The sequence below is a fragment of the Microcebus murinus genome, chromosome 7 (assembly GCF_040939455.1).
Source record: "Microcebus murinus isolate Inina chromosome 7, M.murinus_Inina_mat1.0, whole genome shotgun sequence".
NCBI lineage: Eukaryota > Metazoa > Chordata > Mammalia > Primates > Cheirogaleidae > Microcebus > Microcebus murinus.
The window spans coordinates 87,681,717-87,708,225 of NC_134110.1; the positions used below are offsets into that span (position 1 = coordinate 87,681,717).

At 40.5% G+C, this 26,509-nt stretch overlaps 1 protein-coding gene and 1 long non-coding RNA gene across 7 annotated transcripts in view; one reads left to right on the plus strand and one right to left on the minus strand.

Annotated features, from left to right (window-relative positions):
* Window positions 1-26,509, minus strand: part of SULF1 (sulfatase 1) — a 173,456-nt gene that overhangs the window by 131,456 nt on the left and 15,491 nt on the right. For 3 of the 6 annotated variants that reach the window (XM_076005237.1, XM_076005241.1, XM_076005240.1), the window contains exon 2: window positions 8,783-8,874. The gene's annotated coding sequence lies outside the window, so the exon portion shown is untranslated. Of the gene's footprint in view, window positions 1-8,782; window positions 8,875-17,222; window positions 17,405-26,509 lie in introns of those variants that run through there. The other 3 variants (XM_076005236.1, XM_076005239.1, XM_076005238.1) reach the window with 3 other exon arrangements.
* Window positions 17,613-26,509, plus strand: part of LOC105874698 (uncharacterized) — an 85,268-nt gene continuing 76,371 nt past the window's right edge. The window contains exons 1-3 of the long non-coding RNA XR_012920202.1: window positions 17,613-17,743; window positions 18,442-18,505; window positions 18,839-18,978. This is a non-coding gene — a long non-coding RNA (uncharacterized LOC105874698). The remainder of the gene's footprint in view (window positions 17,744-18,441; window positions 18,506-18,838; window positions 18,979-26,509) is intronic.

The window sequence follows — 26,509 nt, forward strand, 5'->3', positions numbered from 1 at the left end:
AATCATTGTTGGGTGGGGGAAAGATTTGAGCCAAAGGCTAAAACAAAAATCTACAGGGAAATAAAAAATTAGACAATTAAAAACTGATTAATAAAGGGGTTTCACATGTATGTACACTGATGATAAACTCCCAAAGTACTTTCCCACTCACTATGCCATTCGATTCTTTCAACAGCTGTTCCAAGTGTGTGAATGTACATTTTACGTGTGTACATGTAGGCTACCATTACTGCCATACCTTAGGCACAAGCATATGTCCTACTCCCTTTCTAACACTAGTGTCCACAGGGTGGGTGCTATGGCCCGAGACTTTCTCTGGAGTGCCAGTTACATTGCCTGTGTGTGTGTATGTGTGTTTGAGTATGTGGAATTATGGGACAGACTAACATTAGTAACATTATTATCTACTTTGTGTATTACTGGATTTTTTAATTTCCACAAGGAATAAAAATAATTACTATGCATAAAGCAATATCTAGCACTTTATTAAGTGCCAGATATTGTCTGAGCCCTTTATATATATGCAATCATTTAATCCTTAAAACAGCTAAATGAAGTTGATATTATTGGCCCCTGCATTTCTGATAAAGACACTGAGGCACAAAGAAATTAAGTTACAGCCAGCAAAAGGTACGAGAGAAATTTGACCCTTGACAGTTTGGCTCCCAAATCTGTACTCCTAACTGCTATTCCTACCATGCTTCTCTTATGAGTTAGGGGGGAAAAAAGAGATTTCTTTTTTTCTTTGGAGACACAGTCTCACTCTGTCATCTGGGCTAGAGTGCAGTGGCATCATCATAGCTCACTGTAACCTCAAACTCCTGGCCTCAAGCGATCTTCCGGCCTCAGCCTCCCCAGTAGCTGGGACTACAGCCATGCATCACCACTCACCACTAATTTTTCTATGTTTTGTAAAGACAGGGTCTTGGTCTTGCTCAGGTTGGTCTTGAACTCCTGGCCTCAAGCGATCCTCCTGCTTCAGCCTCCCAAAGTGCTAGGGCATCAGCCACCATGCCCAGGCAGATTTTCCATTTTAAGAGGGCAAACTCACCTTTGCAGGTGAACCTCTTGAACCTCTCCCAAAGGCTCCCTAAAGCAAGGAATCTCCTCCCTTACATCGCTCTAAGACACCACAGTGTAGGTTTTCAGACATCCACAGATGCCAATGGCTTGGCCCAGTCATAAGCAGGTAAACACACAGTCCTACAGCCTACATGTGTCAGGGAGAAAAAAAATTAATGTTTTGATAGTCAGAATTATTTTCTGTCACATTTAGGGGCTGCTTGTCACCAGAACAGTTGTTCCAACATGTATACACAAGTCATGCCATACAAAGTCTGTCTCAATATTTCCATAAGCAGAAAGTTCTTAAAACTAAATGGGCTTCCAAATGAGAAATGTAAACTACATTCCTCTCCTTTCACCCAGAAGGGACATTTCAGCACTTACAAACTACTAAGCTGATACTGTATGTGACATTTGAAAGAAATTCCTCTATAAACCAAATGCTTGGGGGCGGAAAAGGCAACAAGAAAATGGAATATTTTCCTGAGAGAACGGCAGTCTTGTGACAGGCACTGACAGCGAGCAGGGGGATGTCATTTGTTGTCTCTGGCCTCTCTCTGGGGGATCCAGATCGTGGCAGTTTCTCAACTATTTCAGAGCATGACAGGAGCCAATCAACAAATATTAAAAGCAGCAGCACCTGTCCCAAGCGAGTTAATCTCATGCATCTTTTTTTCTAGTCATAAAGATGATTTGCAGTCAGCCCTTAGATGAATTCCAACAACTTTGAGTGTAGAATGTAGTACACGTTAATTTTTTTCCACTTCTATTTTCAGTGCTTAAGCCAGTAAAGATTTTTCATTCTATTTTGTTATTCTATTTATTGTTTTTGTATTTTTAACACAGAGAATACAGTAATAATCCTAGCGATTCTATAGCCTTTCTTCTTCGTAAGAACATTTTTGAATTTTTGCGAAGCATCAAAAATAACACATCAGGATAGTTCACTGGGAGACAGAGACATAAAACAAAAAGGATGATGAGGGAGAAATAAGGTGATGGGAATAGAACGGTATGATGGGAAGTAACGATTACTATGCAAGACCATAACCTTCACATATTACAGCGGTAACAACAGGTTGTATTTGAGTGCCTTCGTATGTCTGCTCCTCTTATAGTGCTTTCACGTTCTTTATCTTATATGTACCTCATCCCGGTGAGGAAAACGGGACAAGCACATTCTAATTTCTTAGAAAGTCACAGAGTAAACAAAATGCCTAAAACCAGAGCTGATATCTTGACTCTCATTGCAGCGTTCTTTGGAGAGAAGAATCTTGGGACTTGTTAGATTATGGCAGACATATGATCAAGAGACAGACTCAAGGCTGGGCATGATGGCTCACGCCTGCAATCCTAAGGAGGGCTGATCGTTTGAGCTCAGGAGTTCGAGATCAGCCTGAGCAAGAGCGAGACCCTGTCTCTACTGAAAATAGAAAGAAATTGGCTGGACAACTAAAAATATATAGAAAAAAATTAGCTGGGCGTGGTGGCACATGCCTGTAGTCCCACCTCCTTGGGAGGCTGAGGCAGGAGAATCCCTTGAGCCCAGGAGTTTGAGGTTGCTGTGAGCTAGGCTGATGCCACAGCACTCTAGCCCAGGCAATAGAGTGAGACTCTGTCTCAAAGAAAAAAAAAAGAGATACACTCAAAATATCTATACAGCACAACACTGACTGCTCTGGGTGGCCGCTGACTCTTCTCCCATGGCCCCTGTGCACCACCGAGCATCACCACGCCTGTACCTCTGGCTAGACCAGACTGCTGTGATGACAGCAGAACAGATTTAATCTCCTGAGGTATTCAAACTTCATGTGATAACTAAATACACTCTTTAATACAGAAAATGCATCAATCGATTTTTTGTTAAAAATGTAAAAGCCAGTAATTTGAAAATGAATTTTATGGTGAATCTCATTGTAAGAAGCCAGGACTCATGTATTTGTTTTGCAAATAATGGATGAATGCTTAAAATGACATCTGCATTTTAAATACTTATATCAACTGACTATAGATAATGGACTTAGATCTCTTTAAAGGCTACTAAAAAATAAATAGAAGAGGAAATTAAACTTTGTCTTGAAAACTTGGGAACTTCTGATGGTGCTATTTGTTTGAAAATATTTTAGTTACTTTTTACTTTAAGATGATAATCCTCTCTCAAAGACCCTTTAGCTGAATTACCTTCCATTTGAAAATAAGGGTAGCAGAAACCACCAAAGTTCAATTTAGAATCTACCAAAAAAGGGCTCCTTCAAAATGTGCCTCTCTTCATTTTGATAGCCACACTCCAAAGCAATTTTCCAATATATTTGTCCCATATATATCACAACTTCCCCGATACCTTAAATTGTGACATGAGGCTCCTAATAATTTGAGGGCAAAATCATAAAACAAGTATGAATTCCCACTGTAATCCAATTTTTTTTACATTTTCATATAGTTTACCAGAGGGAAGGACTTGGTCTCTTAATGTATACATACACCTGAAGACCAGTGATTAACTAACAATGAACATTTTTTTGTAAATTCACTAAACTGCAGATGACAATATAAGAAGCCTACAGCATTTCAATTCTACTATTATAAATATTCGTGCACCAAAAATATCCTTAAAAAACCTCAGTTAATAGCTTATTTGTTTGAAACCCTATTAATGCAATGATGACAGAATCTTAATTACAGGATTTGACCCTACCACCCAATTACTCCAGGGATGCCTTCTTAGAAAGTCTAACCTTCATTTATAATTACGATGCACTCTTGTGAAATCTAAGCAGATAAATGTGGTCAACTTAGGACACCACTGAGAGAAGGAACCTAAAATCGAATATATTTGCCACCGGAACTAGGAACTCAAGATCAACACAGATCAAATAAATGCTTCCTCTCTAAGCAGAAGGAATCAGCCCTATAAATGCCCTAACATGGTACAAGGCAGTATTTCTTTTCAGGAAATGACTTCCGGAAACTTTCTACTGAGGACTATATTCCATCTTAATTTCAGTATGCCATTCAAGACGAACCTACAAAAAAGGCACCCATTTGATACGTGTGGCCTGATACCAAGTTGTACAATTGCATTCTGCTTCTTTGAATTCACTGTGCTGTAAGAGTCCAGACACTTTTTCTATCCTAAGTTGTGGCACAATGATCTTAAACAAATGTTAACCCAGCGTGAGCCATTTTAGCACTGGATGGGATGATTCCGCACTTCTTATCTGTCTTAAAGGTGTTTGGGGGAAATAGCTTCATGCAAGCACAGGTCCTTAGACCCTTCCTGACAGGCACAGTGGCAATGTAATCTCTCATATCAATTTGTGGTTCTGGGCAAAGAACAAGACCATTGTTGTATGACCTGATTCCATTTCAGTGATTGTCTCAGCAAAGAATGACCTCATCCCATTCTTCTTCCTTAATCTCCACTTGTGAATGTCCCCCAGCCCCCAGGCTCATCATAATTAAACTGCTTCCCCCTGCCTGGGGAAAAGCTATTTTCCCCTTAACTTCCAGCCTGAATGTATTATTATGGCAAGAGCAAAGGGTTTTCCTTGGGTGGGTCAACATCCCTGGAGTTTGCTTCCTCACTATAACAGACAAAAAGCACTATTTTATCGTAGCCAAAGCATACTGAGAGGGCCATCTGCTGGGACGAGTCTCAGTCGGATGCGAAGACAGAGGAGCCAGCGAAAGGTGGCACAGCCTGCTAGGCACAGTGTTTCTCATCTGATTGGACTTTGTTTCTTTATTTAAACACAAACTCATTGGCTTTGAGGATGTGAGGTCTAAACAGATCCATTTTAGCTATGCACATACACGTGTGCAAGTTTGTATGCTTGTACGTGCCAACACTTGCGTATGGCTTGGATTTGTATCGAAGACTCACACGACACACACATGAAAGTATTGAGTCTCAAAGGGATAAAAGGGTGAGGTAGGAAGAGACACTAGTCTAAAAACTGGGATTAGAATGCAACCAAATAGAATGGTTGTCAGGCACAGAAAGGCAAATTTCACATGCTTTCACTCCTATGTGGGAGCCAAGAAGTAGAAAATTTGAACTCTTAGAGGTAGAGAGTAGAATGATGGTTACCAGAGGCTGGGAAGGATATTGGGGAGACGAAGATAAAGTGGAGATGTTAGTGGGCACAAAAATACAGTTAAGTAGAAAGAATAAGATCTAGTGTTCAGTAGCACAATAGGTCAACTTTAGTTAACACTAATTTATTGTATATTTTAAAATAACCAAAAGAGTAGAATTAGAATGTTCCTAATACAAAAAAAATGATAAATGCTTGAGGTGATGGATACCCCAATTACCCTGATTTGAGCATTACGCATTGTTATGCCTAAATCAAAACATCACATGTACTTCATAAATATATACAACTTATTATACCCATAATAATTAAAAATAATAAATTTGTAAAAATAGAATGACTATATGAAGGAAAGTATTTGTGGGGTTTTTTTTGAGTATTATCTCTTTTTTAGGGAAAAAGCAAAACAATTTATATATCCCACATTCATGTAAGGGAACGTGATACAGAAATCTAAAAGAACTCTGAAGAAACTGCAGAAACTGTAAACTGTTTTGATACAAAGGTAAGTGAAACAAAAACCCAATAAAATTGTACATTCTCCACGTTCCCAATTATGTAAAATATTAGGTAGTACACTATGAAATTGCTACTTCTGTAGGACAAAATAGTTCAATAGAAGCAATTGTCTATGATTCCACTTAGTACACATTCATATAGAAAAGACTAATTAGCTAGGGTTAAGTAGTGATATTTTTTTAAACTCTTTAAAAAATTTATATTAGGCAATTATTATATGATTTTACAACAAACAGTTAATTTTAAATGAGTTGGCATTCTGTGCAGTAAATTGTCCTCTTTAATGAGAAATGTTTAAAAGTAAGGGTGATCACCAAGAAAAAGAATGCTTTCCAGCACTCCCGCATCCAGCTCTTTCTATTCTGTAGCAAGCTTTCAGTGCTTATCAGATCCCAAGACGAGGAAAATTTTACCTGTTTTTAAGGTCCATATCTGATGTTGATTCCTTAAAAAGATGTAGTTTACTATAACAGTCTATGGACAATTTTTAAAAATCACCTAAATTTAAATTAATCTATTGAATTTAACTTAAATAATTAAAATAATATCAAAAAATAAAGTGCCAGGGAGGCACAGCCAAAGCATACTTATGATAAAGTTTTTCATCCCAAATATGCATGAACAGGGCTAGGAAAGGTCTCAATTTCCTTACAAACAACATAGTTGCTGTTCTAAGTTATTCCATCTGTGTGCACCGAACCTTGGCCGGAAGGTACAATAACAACCATTCATATTTTGGCAGGTGTATTTTGGGCTAAAAACCAGGATCTACAAAAAAAAAAAAAAAAGCAACCTGTTTCACAGGTGTGAACATTTTTGACGAGAACCCTCAAAATCTCCCCCAAGCTGTGAAATTTAATTGTCCTTTTGGAGACTTATTATATGTAAATATAACCTCTCTCTCCTTGGAACAAGAGATAATCTGGCAACCTGACAGACAGGAGATGCTTGGACAGCTTCTGAGATTTGCTTATAAGCTCTCCAGGTTCTGTTTCTTTGATTATGTATTTTGGAGGTGATGCCAAGTTCAATGAACTACAGATAAGCAGTTCTTAAAGCTGGAAAAATATTAAATGAAAGAACTTTATATCCAGATGACATGAGCAGAGAGCCAACCAAAAATGCACAGGGCAGCATCTCAAAAACCATAAAGTCCAATAAAGGAGTCCTTATTTTATAAACCTGACTGTCTGAGCATATATAAAAAGGACCCATTTCTTTCTATAAAATTTACTAGATGGGAGGATTGTGGATATATGAATACAGACATAGTGCTGGGAAGTGACTCAGTGGCTTATCTAATCCAGCTCAAATGTTGGATTTGGATGAGTAGGGGCAAAGATCTCTGAAGCTAGCAGCCAGTCAAATATTAAATTTGAATTTTCCCGCCTAAAGATGGAAAAAGCGGATTAGAGCCAGCTCTCATAAAGAGTCTGCAGATTTTTAAGAAATAAGCATCCTGTGTGTCAAATTTGAGCAAGTGACTCTAGTTGATTCAATATTAGACTAAACATTTATTTCTATTTTCTCATAATAAGGATATATTGAGAAATGAAAAGGCTATAATGCTTAAAGTAGGGAAATTACTCATTAAAGGGAGAAAGGTGTGAAATGAAAGATTACAGGCTAGAAAATAAACAGCATGGCATCCAGAAAAGTGGCCTTTTCATAGCACAAAAGAAACTAAGACATGCTTTGAGAAATCAGTTCTTCAGTGACCTCTTGGGAAGATATGGGGTGACCTCTAGTGCTAAGGGTTTTCCAGCCTCTTCTATAGTTAATTTTGAATGGTATGACTCCAAAGGCCAACCTCTTTCCCACAGAAAAATAGATGCATCAGGCAAGAGGTTTATCAAGAAGATGTTTGGCAAACTGACTCTAGAAGATAAAGAACTCTTAGGAAGTCCAAGTTCTGATCACTGAACTGATTCCTAAACATGTATCTCGTTTAGTTTCTGTTTTAGAATATTTTCTTCCCCTGTTTGGAGCATGGAAATAAGGAGACTTAACTTTCAACTTATCTTCTCTTACTGTTGATTCATCTTGTTTATAACAAGCATCTGATACAGTGCAGTAACCTGCCATTAGTGGTAACACCCCAGATCATCTGCAGACAAAGCCCCGAGAATGGCAGAAAAATTGCTGATGCTCACTATTTTAAGTCAAGGAACTCCTGTCTCCCATACACTTCCAATCATTACCCTTCTTATTGTTTGTACAATTAAGATATTAATAAAATGTATAATTCCATGAGTATTTGAAAGAAAAGCTGGATAAAACAACCCTCAAAAGACAACCCTGAAATTAAAGCCAGACTTGAAGATTTTCGCTTTTCTGCATGAGGTTCATGAACTTTTTGGTGGTTGGAGGACTTATTCCAAGCCAACTTGGGCCAACAGAAAGCTAAGGATAAAAATCAAGCAAAGAACAATGGTCTTGAGGAGCAGCAATTTGAAACCAAGAGGAACTCAACAGTTGCCATTGAATGAGTTTTGGTTAGGCATGGAGGGGAGCCAACTTTCAAAGTTGAAATTTGAGAAAAGACTCTTGGAGACGTACGCTCATGTGAAGCCAGCCCTTAAGAATGGTTTTTGAACCACCAAGGTTGCATCTCTGAGGTGGGTACACACACTCTTGGCACTAATGTTTATCTGGCCAAGGCAAGAAAGAAACTGTGAACACAGGCTGTGAATAAGACAGGAAACATCTGACAGATTTCATTCCTGACACTGTGGAGGACACTGTGGACGACTGAGGGTGGCTGGCCTGCCACTGCCCCCTCATTTCCCCGAGCTTCCTTCCTGAACAGCTCATAAAATGTTAATAAAGTCACAGGATTCTTTAGATTCCCATTTTTCAGATGGTTTTTCTGACATTCCTGGTGACTGATTTCACGACATGGCTCTGCCACAACTAAGGCCCCTTTTAGTTCTCCCAGCCAAGAATGAGCATGCAACAGGAAGGTGGAGGACCCTTGGCCCTGCAGTTTCTGCTAGTTCTTACAATTCCCGTCCATGACACGTTCCCCTCTTCCAGTGACAAGAGTGCTCAGGTGGCCCGTGGTTTAATTAATCAAGAGATACATAATTTGATAGGAGTACCTTTGAAGATTCTCTGCAGTTATTCTGCCTTGAAAAACCTGCATATCATCAGCCAGATTCACCTTCCGTAGATGATGGTGGGTGGCCGGCACCTACATGGAGGAGAGCAAAAGTTGTATTTTCTCATCTTTCAGGTGTTACCCCTTCACAGCCTCAAAGGAGGATATCATTAGGAATAACATTCTCCAAATGTCATCCAGACAGGGTTTCTTACAATCACTCACAAGAATATTTGAAGCATTGTGGGTGATTCAGTCCTTTTGTAGAAGTTTCCATTTTGACCCTCTTTTCACCAACGGGAAGACCTTCCATTAGATTCATTTCATATTATTCTTTGACTGGGTTTCATGGAGCCAGTAAAGAAGAGTTTCTTTTTAAAAGTTTACAAACTGTTTCTTTTTAAAAGTTTACAAACTGTTTACAAACAGTTTACAAACTGTTCCAAGTTTAAAGGTTGAGTGATGTCTAATTTCAGGTTAGGAGATCTATTTCAAAGGAAAATGTGCTGAATCATAACATCTTGGAAAGTTGTTGCGAGCTATTATTTGATGAGTAGCAAAGTAAGCATTTACAGGTGCTTAAGTTTGTTTACATTCTGCATTTATGACAGTTGAAAACTATAGGTGACTAAAACAAATTTAGGTACTTTGAATAAGAGGAAACACCCACTTGAATGCACTAAGAGTATTGGATGAAGCAACCTTGCTGCCATGAATAACTCATTTTAACATACACACATTCTGTGTTAAGTGTGTATATGACATGGAAGATAGAAGAGGAAATAATATCAGATAGGATAAGGAAACAACACATCCTATTTAACAACTCAAAATTTCCTTTATGTTTAAAAACTTGTTTCTCTTCCCCATGTAAATATTAATATTGAAGAAAGCATTCCATTTGGAGCTTTCTCATCTTTCCACTGGTGACTGTATTTGTACTTTGGTATACATGGAGGGGAATCTCAGAGGTAATGGGTGCAGATTGTTTCCCTCAATTGACCTGGGATCTCTTCTTGTTCCGTACTGGCCTTAGTGAGCCAGGATAAACGTGGGCTGTCCTGGGTCTTTTGGTTTGTTCTACTCCTACTGTGTGGTGGCTGCAGCAGGGCCTTCCTGGGGCTGGCCCGGGGCTGCAGTGTTCATCTGCCCACGCCACCCTTACTGTGTCTCCTTCCACCAGGATTAAAGCAAAACTCCTCCCTCCACTGCCAGTTTTTTGCCACCTCTGTGAAGTGGCACACCTGCCCATGTGCCTTCTGACCACCTTCAGTACTTCGCACCCAGGCAGCTGGTGAGTTCTAGCAGAACTTCTAGATGCTGTTCCCATGTCTCGAGTCATATCATAAATTATTATATGCATCATGCAGATGCCCACTTTTTAAATACATTCTGAGAAGACATATAAATGTTTATGCTTGTAATTATGTGTGCTCCTCGTGAAAATTTACATTTGAATGTGAGGTCAAAAGTATCTGTCTGTGGTCAAGCTGGCGTAGCCTCATGTCAAAATCACAGCACCCTTTTTGAGACTGTTCTGAACACACTACTGGGCAGCAGACTCTGGAATCAGAAGCCTGAATTTCAGGCAACAGCATTCACTGGCTATCTGGCCTTGAGCACGTTTCTTAAATTCTCTACGCCTCAGTATCCTCTTCTGACAAATGGGGATTAAAAATGGTAACTGCCCCATAGGAGTGATGTGAGGATTACATGAGAACATCCATGTAAAATCTCAGACGAGTGCCTGGCACAAAATAAGTGTTCAATAAACACTGGCAATCATTATTACTTGGGCTGAACTTATTTTTAATTAGTAATCAAAACACAACTTTCCTTGCATATTTGCAATTAAAACACATTTTCATGACATGAGGACCAGAGTTTTCTTAAATTTTATAAATGGAGATTTTTATAACATTTTAAAGGTGATAGGATGACTGAGTCATCACAGTTCTCAGTTCTATAATCTTGGTCCCAGCAGATGTATTGCCTGAATCCCTTCTTTTTATGTGCCAAATTGTAACAGTTCATTATAAATAGGCATAGTACTAAATGTGCAAATTTAGCAATTCGTGCTAAAATATTTCTTTTTATTTCCAATGTCATTAATGAATACTTGATTAAAACAACTTTATTCTTTTTTTTAAATAGTACTTCAAGTTGCCATTTTACACAACTTTATTCTTTAGTTTCAGCAAAACAGTGTCATCTAATAAACAGAATTAATACTAATTATAGAATTTCATTGGTTTATGGTTTTGTCTATACTAGAAAGGATTTAGGATTAGGTTTATATTAGTTTGGATTTTTAATGATTTATATATAATTATGTTAATGTATAGTTAGAGATATAAGCCTAAAGCAACTTATACCTAGGTTTTTTTGGTACTTATTTCAGTAACATTTGAGTAGACAACAATAAATCAGGACTGGGGTTCCACAGCCTACTGCTCTGGTCAAGAAGCTCTGCCAGACAGCACCTGTCACCCCAGCTCCGGTCCCACCCACACCATGTCCTCTCCACACTTCCATTCCTGCTGTTCTTTGCCTGGAAAAGTTTGCTTTTCTCTTCTCCACATATTAACATTCTAAGCGCCCCTCCGAGGTGAGCTGAAATCTCTTTTTCTGACAACTTCAGTTTTCATTTAATCCCTCTCCCAAGAACGCCTAAAACACTCAAAGCCTGTGCCGCACAAGCAGCACTCGATGATACAGTTTTTGTTATTATCATGGTGGCCTACACAGATCAAGGCCTTGTCTCTCTGCTCAGGGTTTGTTTTTTTTTTGTTTCTTTTGTTTTGTTTTGAGACAGAGTCTCACTCTGTTGCCCGGGCTAGAGTGCCCTGGCATCAGCCTAGCTCACAGCAACCTCAGACTCCTGGGCTCAAGGGATCCTCCTGCCTCAGCCTCCGAAGTAGCTGGGACTAGAGGCATGCGCCACCATGCCCGGCTAATTTTTTCTACATATTTTTAGTTGGCCAATTAATTTCTTTCTATTTTTAGTAGAGATGGAGGTCTCGCTCTTGCTCAGGCTGGTCTCAAACTGCTGAGGTCAAACGATCCTCCTGCCTTGGCCTCCCAGAATGCCAGGATTACAGGCGTGAGTCACCACGTCCAGCCTCTGCTCAGGTTTTAAGGTTCCTCAGAGTTAGGGTTTTGTCTTGGGCTTTGTTTCCGTCTTCTCCTCTAGTCCCAGTGTGGCCCCAGGAGCCACCAGACAGCGGTAGTTACTAGATCAGACTCACCTATTGATCCTTAGTCTGTTTTAGAGTTTACTCAAGTTTCAGTTACAAAAATTTAATCTGAGACCTTGAATGGTTCCCCAGGCAAGAACAAATTGTCAGCCTACAGCCCTGAAGCTGGGTCACACAAGCTGGAATGGACCAGGGGACTAGTGGCCTAGTGGTGGGTCATTTTGCCCGTTTCTTTTTCTTAAGTCAGACCTATGCTATGGTATTTTCTGTAAGCAATGACTTAGCACGAGACTCAGATATGAGTGTGCATGTACGTGTGTGTATGTGGATATGTGTGTATGTGGAGAGAGAAAGAGAGAGAGAGAGTCTTGGTTTTCCTGTGCCTAAAATTAAAGGATAGGTAAGGCTGGAAGGCCTCCAAAATCCCTTTTTGCTCTAACATTCTATAAAGTGTTGGTGCATATGGCTTTTAATTTGACATTATCATCCACAAATAAGAGTGGGGTGTGTGCCAGAATTTCACCTGCTGATAGTATGTGGGAAGGTAAGCTTGATAGTTTAACAGCTGTACTTAAAGAGTTTGGTTTGGCTTCTCTCTGTGTGCTAGTGTGTCATTGCATTTAGTACTTATGAGTCCCTGCTACAAAGCAACTAGATGATTGAACTTAACTGTCTTGGCTTTTCAGTTGTTCAGAAACTGAGCTGCATTTCCTGGCTCTTAAACTTCATAAACTCATCAGATTTTGCTGCAGAGAAATCTCATTAAAATAACAGTCCTTAGTGGGAAACACTAGCACCATTCATAGTAAAATGCTGATACAGTAACAGATATTTTTAAGCTATGAATTGGAAGCATTTTCCTATACCGTACACATGCACACATTTAGACAGATGTGTAAGGTAAATGTTTATTTTTCTTATGCAGTTGTCCTTTAATTGTCTCCTAAAAGTGTCTTCAGTCTTGTGGCTAAAGTACATTCTGCCTTTGCTACCGTCATGTCGGAAAGTAGTAACTGGTTCCAAACTGCTTTCCCCAAGGAGTTGTTGTAAGGTCCAAAATGTGCTCATTAGAAAACTTGTACTGAACCACACAGATCTTGCCATTGTGGAGGGTGCACGCACGTGGGACTATTACTTCATGCACAATGACATGAGACCAGAAAACATGTGGACAGGAAGCCAAACCCAAGAGAGAGTTGGGGAGCTTCCAGTTTTCTGTGGAGCACAGAAATGAAGCAAAATCCAGCAGTACTCTGGACTCAGGTGTCTAGGGGACCGCACAGCTGTGACCCGTCCACTCTTCAAACACTGCATAGGCAAGCACAGTGGCTCAGGCAGCACTCAGTCTGGAGTAAATCATTATGTCAGCAAATCTAGAAAGATTGTAGCACTTGCTTACGAAGCCAAGTTTAAATGGCTTGGGTAACCTAAATGTGGAATGGCTAGCACCATATATGGAAGCTGAGCATAGTCTTCATACTTTTAATGGCGCTAATGGGAATTCCCCCAAATATATCTTGCTCCTTCTTTAAATAATAAATTTTCCCATGATGCAAACTCATCTTATTCTAAAGTATATATTTGGTGATTATTCTGCGTAGCTGACATGTTAACAGTTCCTTTTTGAGACCATTATTTTATGGCAAAAGCATTTTCAGCAAAAATAGAAATGTTTTTCATCATTCAAAAGTCAAAAAGATTATTTCTGAAGTTTGGTGAATTTTGAGGTGAGCTATCAGAAGCCTGATGAAAATTCAGATTTTAACCAAATACTATCTTTCTAGTAAGTGATAAGATTCTATATTTAGAGGTGGAAATAGCTTCTTAAATCTGTTTTTAAAAGTGTTGATACGGTTCGCCTACCGGGAAGAAATATTATATGACTTTGCAAGACTAGCCGGCAAGTCTGGGGCTAAGCCCCTTTTGTCATAAATGGCATTTTCTGTGAAGTGTGCAGGTAGGGGAAGAGCTCTGAAATCCGGAGAATCTGATAGACCTTTCCCGCTGAAGATTAAGTGCTGAGTGTAGAAAGGGTGAGAGGGTATAAGAAAACTAAGGTTATCAAGTAATCAGACCTCAAGATTTAAAAAGTCACAGCTTCCTGTCTGCTAATCAGATTGGTTTCCATTCATTCAAAATGGTAAAATTCTTCCAGTTGTCATCTTTTAAAAATTCACAAGTGTTACGCACCACTCCTTTCCAGTTATTCAAGAGTGTGGGAAGAACTTACCAGTCACACTGAAGAAAGACAAAATGGTTATAGACTAAATACTGACCAAGCAAGAAATTACCTCCTTTCATTTAGCCTCTGAGTGGGTCCCTAGTTCAAGAGAAGTAAAAAGAATCCCTGCTAAGGAAGGGGCTTGTTTTTGATGAGTAAGTATTCTTTATGAATATGTGCTTTTTATGAATAATTATTCTACTAGCCCTGCGGTCTGTTAGGCACCAGGCCACAGAGCTCTGCTCCCCCAGTTTAGGAAAGCCAATCCTCGCCCCTGCCCCCGCACAGCAGGAGGTGCCCAAGACTAATATCATGGACTTCTAGAATTTTCTTTTTCTTTCATTCCCTTCATGCAGTCCCAACTCAAGAATGTTCTACCTTGTAAATATTAATATCTCTGGAATCTGTGTCTCCCTATATATAAGATCTTTCTAAAACTTAAATCACATACCTACTCCCTGCCTTGTCAGCCTCACACAAAGACCTCCTGAGTCTCCAGGTTGACTGGAGTAATCCTGAAAGTGCTGAGCCTGGATGAGGCAAGGAGCCTGGGCTCGAACACATCCATCCTAGTGATGGGTTTGCTACAAACTAACAAATAACCAAAGTAGACCACTGAACCCAACAATGTCTTATCAGTGGAGTGGCTTTGCATTTGGGACCAAACTTCTTATCTCAGTGTGAACCAGTACAACAAACTGCGGATCAGAGGCTGGTCCACGGATGAGTTTGTTTCACTAGAGTGACTAGGTGCAAACATCTCAGCACGGAGCACCATGATGCTGATGGATGAGCCCCTGGCTGGACCTCCAGCTCCCAGATTCAACATTCTAGCACCATTTGACCTAGCTCCTGTTCCAGGCTTTTTTATATCTCCTGCTCTCTAGTTTTCTGCAATTCTACAATGTTCTTCCACAATTCCTGCTTATCCTTTAAAACTCAGACAACCAATACCACCGTTGTGAAAAGTTCCTTTGACTTTCACTAGGCAGAGATAACCACTCTGGCTTCAGCGCTGCCTCTTAATCTTGAACACACTTCTATTTTTGTAGGTATTATACTGTTATGAAAATGATCTGTTGTTTTGGTCTTTCTTCTCTGACCAGGAAGTCTTCCAGGGCAAGATAGTAATTTTATTCAACTTTGTATCACTAGAGTTTAATACAGCATGCTATACATAGCAGATGCTCAATAAATGAAGGAACTGCACAAATGATGAAAAAATAGAGTAAATGAAAAGCTCTAAAATGAACTGAAACATCACTATTTTCACACTCTGTGCGCTAAGTATCTTACACATATTATTTGCTTTTAGTCCTTTCAACAATCATCTCCTTTGGGTAAGTAGCACTGGTGTTATTTCACAGATGGGAAACCTGAAGCTGAAAATCTTAATGATCTTATGGCTGGTCCTATAGCCAGGTAATAAGCCAAACCAAGCCTCAAATCCAGATCTCAAAGTTTGAGCTCTTTCTCCTATGATTGAGTAGGCTTTGAGACTTAATGTTGAAATTACGTGGCTGATCTTTATAATCAAATTAGCTAGAGTATAGCATTTAGTGTTGAAAAGTCACTTTTAAATTTAGGAGTAAAAGCAACTGGAATCCAGTCTCATGTTCATCCTTATTATGCCCCTTAGGCCTTAGAATTTCTTGAGAGCCACAGAGAATTTTAAGTGAAAATGTCATTTAAAAAGAATCTTAAAAATAGACATAATTTTATGTTTCCCATGTCTATTGAATATATAAAAAATAAACAGCTCTGTTGCAATCTGAAATTTAATATGAAATTTCCCTACTTGATCCATTATGGATATTATAATATCATATAAAATACTGAGCACTAAACAGATGCAACTAATCTAAGAGTTCAAGAGAATTAAATATACATACTAACATACACATACATATTATATATGGTTTTCACTTCTGTTCACCTAAAGATAAAGACAAACTCAATGGGTTAATCACAGCACTATGGCATTAAAAGTAAGAGACCTTGCTTGTCTATATTATTACCAATTTATGTTTCTTAATTTTCTTACCTGAAACATTATTAAGACAATAACTTTCTATATCTCATAGTATACCAAGTTATTATTGTAGTTTTATAAATGCAAATTGTATAATGATCTAAAATAGAACTTTATTTTCTTGGCTTGCTTAATTAGCAAATCATAGTTTCTGAGTGTTCAGAAGTTGTGTTTTTCTTAGTGCTATTCTAGAGTTTGAAATTCACCTTTTGTTGAAAGGCAATTTCTCAAAGCAATGAGCATCATTCCTGAGAATAATACTCTTGTTAATTCCGCATTCTTTCCAGAAACATAGCTTAATCACAGGGCTTTTGGGGTTTTGCTTGTGCTTAAAAAGTTAAGTGTCCGTGTTCCTTTAACAGTAGACCCTTCAGCTATGCAGCGAAAAATTTAATAAAAAATTCGCATGTCCACTGTAGTTACAGTGTTTTGCACCGTTTATACAAGCCAGCGCGAGTTTCCAGCCGACACTGAAAGATGGGATTTATTTCCTAGTGTGAAAAGAAACTTTCACCAATTACATCTGACTGAAATTGCGAGCACCCAACGCTGAGAGACTGGGGACCGGGGTTGCATCGTTTGCCCTTGCCTAACAAGCCAGGTGAATGCCAGCTGCCAGGGCTGCCGTCTAGGTGGAGGAGGGGCGTTTGTTGGTGCCTGTGCGTGTGTGTGTGTGTGTGTGTGTGTGTGTGCGTGCGTGTACAACCAGGGGTGACCAGGACGCCGCACAAGTGGCCAGCTGCAGCCCCTCGCCTGGGTGCTATTTTGTTAAGTGAGTTAATTGTCAACACAAGCCTCTTTCCCCTCCTGTGTTAAGGTTAGGGGGGATCAAACTGGGTGGAGGACACCAGCCGGAGACACACCTTCCAACACCCCAGCGTCCGAGTGGGGAAAAGGACGCTCATGCACCCGTAGTAAGAAATGCACAAGGGCAGGAAGGAAAGTTTGTCTCCTGGTTCAAAGCAAAAGCGGGGCATCATCGTGTACTTACAAGAGGCGCCTTCCAAGTCTTCTCTAGAGAGAAAGCGGTGGGGACGGGGAGGAGGCAGAGGAGCGGAGATTGGGTGGCAGCGGGACTTCCTTCCTCCTCCCGAGGGCCAGAGGCATGTTCCTTATCTGCCCGGCCTGCGACCCCGCGGCCCGCGCTCCCGGCCGGCCGGCGCTCCCCAGGGCTGTCTGCGGAGCGCTCGCGGGCCGGGGCGCTTATATAAGCCCGCGCACGACTATCATCACACACCCCCATAGAACCGGCGCTGCCAGACAAACAAAAGGCAGTTCCAAGAAGGGGACGAGCAGAGGCAGAAGTTACACTGGGGGTGAATTTCGGGACACTGCTGCACAGACTGGAGAGAGCAGAAAAAAAAAAAAAAGAAGGCAGCAACTCAATCTGTGCATGCAAACCTCGGCAAACAAACCGCGCGCTGCAGCTGGCCCGGCAGGGAGGGGCGCGCGGTTCCGGCGCCCCCGGCACAGTGGCCGCCTGTGGCGGACCGAGCGGACCGGGGAGACGTGGTATGTGGACAGCCCGGCGTTCCAGACACCAAGTGCTTAGTAAACACTGACGTTTCTCAGGCTCGGACCAGGTGCTGCTGCTGCTGCTGCTTGTCCTTACTCCTTGTTTTGCTAGTGATGGTTTGCAAGCAGTCCCCTGTCCCCTGCCCAGCACTCTTACTTAAATCCTCTGTTTGGGTCTCTACTCTTTTCTCTGGTGGAGAAATGCACCGAAGCCAGAGGGCTCCTTTTACAACAGTGCCTGGGTCAGCCGAGAGAGAGTCCTGATTTATTCTGAGCACCACGCTTCCCTCTACCTCCCCCAAACTTGCCACTCATATTTTCTTTAAATTATTATTTTCCTGCCCTGCCCCTGGCACTGCTTTCCAACACGTAAAGAAATCCCTCATCCTGGCATTCAAAGCCCACAATTTTTGTCTCCACACTAATTTCCCACTTCCCATCCGGCATTCCCGCCTCACCTAACTCCCCAGCGCATTAGAATATGAATCACCCTCTAAAGATGGCCTTCCAGTTCTCCCTTTCCTAGCCTCACTCTCATGCCCCTTCCTCAGTGGGGAATGTCCTCACTCTCATTTCCTTCAAGGCTCACTTCAAATCTCACGTCCCCCACAGAAGTTTCCCCCAGTTTCCTCTCTTTTCTCCCTGTGGACTCTGCTGCTCTGTTGTAATCACTGATGGGTTGTCTGTTTTCATAGGTTTGGGACCTTGTGTTGTTCTCCCTGGTGGCCTAGGACGGGCTCTGGATAAAACAGGTGCTTGGTGAGTGTTTATTGAGTGGAAGTGACAGCTGGTCCCATCTTACCTGCCTCTCCATCACCTACCCAGGCTTAGAGGAGTGGTTGTTGGAAGTGGGCAGTAGGTTCTTGAGGGTGTGTGGTATCCCTTACTTCTGTGAATGTTTGGAAATTTTCATAAGTTAAAGAGTTAAAGAAAAAGAAAGCTTTTATAAAACATGGAGGGGAACATCACAATTTCACTCCAGTCTGCTTGCTTTAGGACATAAGTTTGTGAGGGAAACAGGACTGTTGGCATCTGTTGAGCTTCTGCTAGTACACATTAGAGGACCTATAAAGTGGAGCTTCTTTTTTACAGGATCCCAGGAAAATTCCCCAAAGGTGAGATTTTTCCGAAGTCACAGACTTCTGGGATGCATTTTATGGGGGAACTTTTCGACTGTTGAAAGAATGCAGGCTATCACAACAGCAGCTCAACAAATGAACAGCAGCTCTCTGGTGAGTTGTTTTATGATATGGGGTGAAATATAGAACAAAAGCTGTCAGGTACTGAATTTCTTGTGGCTTTGTATTAAAGTGTTCTTAATGACATTTCTCCTGTTATCCCTTGGTAAAAGCGACGTGCTTTAAATTCCATCTGTGGTAGCTGGATCAACTGTGGTGTCATTTAAGAGACGTGGGGTGTGTCCACACAGTACATGCTCTCAATTCGTACAGAATGTTCAGTGAATTAGAAGAATTTTCCCGCCTCCACTAATTCGGAACAATTAAAACCGATTCAGGTTCTAAAGAATTTTAGCTTCAAGTTCTTGGGGATTTGGCTTCGGGAATGACAAAGATCTCATTGCAATTTAGTAATTTAAGTGTAGGAGTTTCCCTCATTTCATTCTGCTTAGGTCGGGTCCGTAGTCTTTATTATAGCTACTATTTAGGAAACCTATTACGTTTCGGACACAGGGCTGGATACTTCCCATGCATTCTTAACCTAGCAATCATCCCAAAATAGAAGTGTTTTTATCTTCACTTTACAGATGGGACAACTGAGTGTGGTCATACAGCTTAGGAAGTGACAGAACTAGGATTTGAACTTAAATCTGTCTGACTCGATGGCCTATGGTTTTCCCATTCTGCTGGAAGCTTTAAGGAACTTTGGATATTGTCTCATATGCTGGTTTTCAATCTGGGTTCCTAGGGGCTCTAGGTGTTTAAGGAGGTACTTCAGGAACGTTGGCAGTGTGTAGAAATGGGCCAGGTCAGTTGGGTTTGGGCTCCACTCATTGGATTCAAGCAAAGAAACATCATTTTCGTCTGTTCTATAGAGTGACTTAAGATTTTGTTTGAGACGAGGGTTTTTCTACTAAAAAATATTTTAAAGCTCTTGATCTCATTTAACCTCCTCATTAAAAAGGTATGGAACTTGGGGTCTGGAGAGATTATAATGTCTTGCCCAAGATGTTATAACTAAGAGTGACAGGCCCACCACAAACTTCAGATATACAGGCTCTGCCTAAAACTCCTGGCTTCCCCTACCCTTTGTCTCCTCACTTGTTAAATTACAGTGAAAGTATATGTGTATGTGGGAGAGAGAGAGAGACAGAGAAAGAGAGAGAGAGAGAGAGAGAGAGAGAGAGAGAGACTGTGTAAGGCTGAACTCTGTGTCCTGATTGTGTGTCCTGACAGTATTCTGGAAAAATGGAAAGATGGGAATACTGTCACGTTGGCAAGCTAGACTGTTTTTCAGCCCTTTGGCTAGAAGACTAAAGTTTGTCAACATTTACCTTGTGACAAATTAAAATTAAATAAAGGGTTAAATATGTAATTTGTCTGGATGATTTAGGGCTCTCCTTTTTTCATTCAAATCAAAGCAGTAGTGAAGGATACTTCTGCATGAGTCATTTGGCTAATTATAGAGTCTTGGCTTGAGAGTACTCTTGCTAGAAAAACTGCTAAAACTGCCCTGTTTACAAATTTAGTCAATCTAGCTAAAAGTGGCTCTTTTCACATGATACAAAATAGGTGTGGGAAAGACATTATAGAGATGGGGTATGGCCAAGTGAACATGTGTCTCTGAAGTCGGCATAGTTTGTATGGACTGGCTTATAAGGCCTAAAATGTCATGTGGTACCTTGGTATCTTTGCAGGGGCCTGTGGGTTCCCCTGCTTTCACTTGGTCTGTCCCCCAGCTGGCTCCATCCTCCATCAGCCTCCACACTTCTCCAGGTTCTCAACCCCACAGGTTTCACTTCCTTGTCAGCCCGTACAATGACTCCAACAAGCCAATTCCATCCTCCCCTTGGGAGCCTGAGGGCCCCTCATCCTCTTGTTACTACTATCTCTCACTGCCCCTGCTGGTTCGCTCTGTTCCCGAGGGCTTCCCTGTGTGGCCCTGCATGGCGTGTTGGCGTCACCCTTCCCTGGCCCGTAGGTGTTTGTGACTCATAAACTGCTGTGGATCTCGTGTGTCCAGTGTCAGGGGCCATATGTATGGCCATCCCCAGGACCCTAGGACAGAAGTCTCCCCTTCGCCAACCGGGTGAAGAGAAGGCAAACAAAACGATGACCAGACATTACTACTAATACAGAATGGAATTTTCACGGAGAACTAGTGGCAAATATCCTATCCTTTGGAGTTTTTGCTGTCAGGCTATTTGCAAATAGGAATGAATTTTTAAGTGAAATTATGACAGCTGGAACTGAACTGTATGAATTTCAGGGCCCCCTTAGCTTTTCCATCTGCTCTTTTTAATTTTTTTCATTCTCACCTGGAGATTTTTGGGAGCACTGTTCTTTTTCCTGAGATGGCTTAACTACAGCCCTGCCTAAAGGCAAAGGGATATTCCTGTCATTTAAATCTTTACTGACTGCATTCTTTTGGTAAAATGTAGCAGAAAGAAATTTTTTCTCATCTCCACAGGCAAGAGATTATAATAAACAGATCTTTTTTTTCCCCCATCTGAAACATTCTAAAATTAATATATTTCCAGAGTCTCAGCCTTAGAAACAAAGCTTTAGATGTAATTTCTTTTCCTATTCATGAGATTTACAATAGGAAGGTCATGTTTGTACTAGACTCTGGTTTGAAATTAATCTTCTTTTCTCCTCGGCATTTCTATAGAATCCAGGCACTTCATTATGTAGTCATTTCCAAATATTAAATAGTTGTCATTCTTGAACAACGATCTAATCTTCCCTTTCTGGGTGGAGAAACTGACTTGTGGAACTTGCAAATCATTGCCAGGACATAGATCACTCTAAAGCTTATGGCTATTCATTGAAATGCTTTTCTGCACACGTTCTTAGACTACAAAGTAAAAATGTAAATTGTTTTATAATCAGGGTGTATAACATCCTCTAACCATTAGAAAGTATTAATTAAAAGCTCATTTGCATTCTGCTTCATGAGAGAAACTTTATGAAGTAAATAAATATATTCAAACCCTCCAACCAACCTCAACACCAAAGTTGTGCTGTAGTCACTTCCCCTCTCTTCTGGTTGTGCCTCATGCAGATCAAAATATATTCTTGGTTCATTCGAACAAGGGTTCGTTTAAACCACATCTGTTGCTCATCAAACCCCATTTTAGGAGTAGAGAATTGTTTTTCAGAGATAGATTCTGTCTGGAAGGTCTCATGGCAACAAATAGTCCTCATTAAATTTCACAACATTTTACCAACATACATACAGTACTCACTTTTACGTGATTATAGAATCCAGGCAAAACTCTGCACCCCCACTTCAAAGGATTCCTCACTTGAGTAATTCTAAAGAGTAAATTGATTTTCTCATCATTTGTTGTGTTTGACAATAGAAAGGCTGACGCAGCAACATTGCTAAAATGACAGCTCTTTTCTATTCAAGGGGAAGGAATTTGTGTTAATATTCTTAATGACAGGCATCTTTATGAGAAATGTGAAATCATTTATCCTGAGCAATAACCTGGCTAGGATTAAAAAGTACTTGGTACTTAGAACGGAAGTAATCTGTCAGGAAAAATTATTTCGACTGATGCAAATTAACTGAATAAATTGGCCTCTGTCGCTTCCTAATTATGGCATGTAGATTCAAGTTTGTTAAAATCAGTCTGAACTGAAGAAGGATCTGGAAAGGCTCATTCAAGAAGTGCTCTGACATTCTGTTGGAGGAAAAGATAACACATTTATTTGATAAATTCCTTTCACATTTCCTAAGAATTTCTGGGAATGATTTAAGAAGCAAGGATGTGTAAATCACGGGAAGACACGTTAAGAGTGTGCATGTCTTGCTTATTCAGAATAGCTGTAATACCTTAGGAAAATGCTGAGCAGCATGTTCGTAGTGACGCCCTAGATTCTAAATAACCAATAGTGTTTTCCATGGGGGGTTGTTCCAACCTTTTCAGGGCTGGTTTGGGCTTGAGCCCGGGTGACAAGTGTGAGAGATGCGAGCACTTGGGCCAGTACTTAACAAGCAGTGCGTCTGTGTATCCCGTAGGAGAGCTGTTCTACTCTTAATAGGCACGGTGTTGCAGGCCAGTTAACAAGTTTTTATTGGAATCTCAGTCTTCTCTTCCTCGCCAGCTTCACAGCAAACCTGCTTTTAGCTCTTCACCAAAAACCCTAGTAAATTGTGGGAAGAAGCACTTTACCGGTGTAGGAAATTTAATTAGTCTGGGAAAAAAAAGGTGTAAATTGCAGGAAAATGTAAACTGCCTCCATGTAATTAATGACTAGGTTTTACTGTTTAGCATTTATGTAGAACTTTCTTTTGAGAGAATGCATGGATTTTTGGAGACAAACTGACTTGGGTCCAAATCCTAGCTCTACAGGTGTGTCTTTTTATTTATTTATTTTTCTTTTTAGCCTAATTCCTTTACAATTCTTTTACTTAGAAATAGCATAGGTGTCATAAGGCTTGAAGGTGAATAGCAGTGTCCAGCATGTGTAGGGACTCAGTAATATCAGTTTCTTCCTTCTTTTTTAGAGACAGGGTCTTACTCTGTCACCCAGTGGAGTGCAGTGGCCTGATCATAGCTCACTGTAACCTTGAGTTCTTGGGCTCAAGCAATCCTCCCGCCTCAGCCCACGCCCAGCTAATTTTCCTTCCTTTTCTGAGAGTCTCTTTTCGGGCATGAATGTCCTTAAGAAATAGCTCAGTATTATTTGCCTTGAGTGAGCAAAAAACACATTCTTTTTTCAGAGAGCATTAGCTGAGGGATGACTCTGACAGTTGCCTCGGTTTCTGTGCTTAAACACAAATATTAAAGGCACATAAAGGCAAAACAGTAGGGATTTCTTAAAAAATATGATGATTGGTGATCATTAATGATAACCTGAAAATTGTTGTGATTTCAGTCCAGGGGATCGAAAGTCTTTTAGGAGATTGGGTAAACTCAAAGTGTTGGGGTTGGTGTTAGAAATCTTTAGAAAGTTTTTGCTAGAAAACAGTGAATTAGAGAAACACAGAAAAAAATTCTTGTTTAAGAAATTCCGTATGTGCCAAATCCAGTTTGTCACCAGGTCTTTGTGTAAGCAGACAGAGGCATAACTTGCAAATGCAAAACCATACACGCCAGAGAGCAGGAGAGGGGAAAGTGCAGGAGCAGGGACTGGGCAGAGAGGATGAAGAGGGCAGGTGCTGGGGACAGGAAAGGACCTTGGATGCATGCCTGCTGCAGAGGCTGCAGTCTCTGAGAGATGCTGATAAGGAAGTGCTGAGACCTGGATGGAAAAAAGCCTGAATCTGCAAGGGACCCATGTCTGGGGCTGACAGGTGCATTAGTAAGAAGAAGCTGAGGCTAGGGCTAGGCTAGAGCCTGAGGCCAGGGTGGTGGACAATCAAGGGAGTGATAACGGGGAGCACTTGCAAGGTATTGCTTTAAGGCTTTAAAACCATGCCAGGCTGAGTAACCTGAGCCCCATGTGTGATTCACTTCGGTGAAGGCAGTTTTTACCCTGAAATTCCCTGACATTGCAGTAAAGTTAAGCTGTGCACTCACGGTGTCTGTGTGCTGTGCTGGAATGCACACAGTAGAACAAAGGTGGTATTAATAAAGAAGGAAGGGAGGCAGGTGAAGGTGGTTCTCTTAGCTTGCCTAATCATTCTTATTTTGGGGGAAATGTATACAAATAAATATAATAGCATACTTTGGAGTGGGAAGGAACCACAAAATGGAGGATTGGAAGCATGCATAGGGGAAGCAGGGAGTGGAAAGGTATATCCCACCACTTCTCTTGTGATCCCATCTTCCCTCTAACTGGTCCCTTCCTGAATCATTGCTGAGTGAGCAACTGTGAGGGATGCCTTAGGAAGCCGGCTGTAGCCAGGCACTGCGGCTTGCACGTGTAGTCCCAGCTACTCCAGAGGCTGAGGAAGGAGGATCACTTGACTCTAGAAGTTCAAGACCAGCCTGTGCAACATAAAGAGATACCTGCATTCTACCCTGGCTCCCTTGTCTCAAAGAAAAAGAAAAAGAAGAGAAAAAAGAAAGCTGACTGTGTATCCTGTATCCTGGAAGTGGTTCTACTTCTGTCCTGGGACCATGGTCTTTGCCAGAGTGTTCCACTTCTTTTTATCCTGACTGGTTATATAGCAAAGGGGAGAATCATGAAATCCAACCAGTGGTGAGCCTGGGCGCCATACTGTGTCATATAGACGAGGCATTGTAGTCTAAAAGAGGTTATCCAGATAGTCAAAGGCCGAATCTCAAATTATCGATAGAGCAGTTCAACTTTCCAAGGGCAGCGTTTTAAAATATCACTTAAGAGTTAAATTTGTTTCCTGCTTTTATTTTTTTATTTTTCTGGCTCTGAAACTGTGTGCTTTGCTATAAAGCTGAGGTTTGGTGAATTGAGCCAACTTAGTTTTTAGGTCTTGTGTTTAAGTATTTAGATCATGATGTCTTAAAAGCTTTTTAATAGAGAATTCCGAATATCGTTCATTCATTTAACAAACATTTATCGAATGTTTAATGTGTGTCAGGGGCTGCTGTTGATGTGGTACCTGCTTTTAAGAGGATGCAAATAAGATGGGCTACCTACTTTGTCATACTTATGCTTTTCCATATAAACTCTGTTCCTTGAAAGAAAGAATTCTCTTAATTGCAGAATTTAAAGGTTATATTGAATATAAGGAAAAGAAATTGGTTAAAATATCAACTGAGCTTAAAGGAAAAAAGGGAAAATGCAGAATAAAGACTATGTAGTTCATGGTAGGGGGGTCTGGAGTCAGACTTCCCCGGGTCCAAGTCCCACCTTGGCCCCTACAGGTCTGTAACATTGATTAAGTTAGCCAAGCTCTCAGAGCCTGTTTTCCTTGTTTGTAAGATTGGGACCAGGAGAATTCTATGTCATAGAGATGTTGAAAAAATTAAATTTGATAATGTATGTACAGCACTTGCACATGGTAAGTAGATATTTAATAAATCTTAGCTGTTATTATTGTATATAATACTAAGTAAAACATACATATCTTTCTCATTTTGTTTTGTACTTATAAAATGTTATTTTTCTATCACCAAATACGTGAGCCTTCGAAGTTTTAGATAGGGTCATTAGAAGTGTGAAAAGGCATCAGAATGCCAAGAGGATATATTGGAAAGAGTACTCATTCTGGAAGTTAGGATGTGGGTATCTGTCTAGACTCTACCATTTATTAGGTAACATTAATTGTACAAGTGACCTTCACAGTCTGTTTCTTACTCAGGTGTCCAATAGTGCCTGTCCTATCTACTTCACCTAACATAATTTGAAGATCAAATAAAATAAGCTTGGCAAAAATGATTTGTAATGGGTAATATTATGTATAAGTAGAGGTTATTTTTAAGTCATGAGTTTTCCCTGAGCTATGGTACTGGTTATTGATGACTGATTGGCAAAAGGTGTGATTGTGATTTATAAATATGGTCTGCCTCTGTTTCCAGGACACCCCTCCTCTCTTCCCCTAGATACCAAAATCAGCAGATGTTCAAGTCCCTTATATAACATGGCATAGTATTTGTATATAACCTATGCACATCCTCCTGTATACTTTAAATTATATCCAGGTTACAAA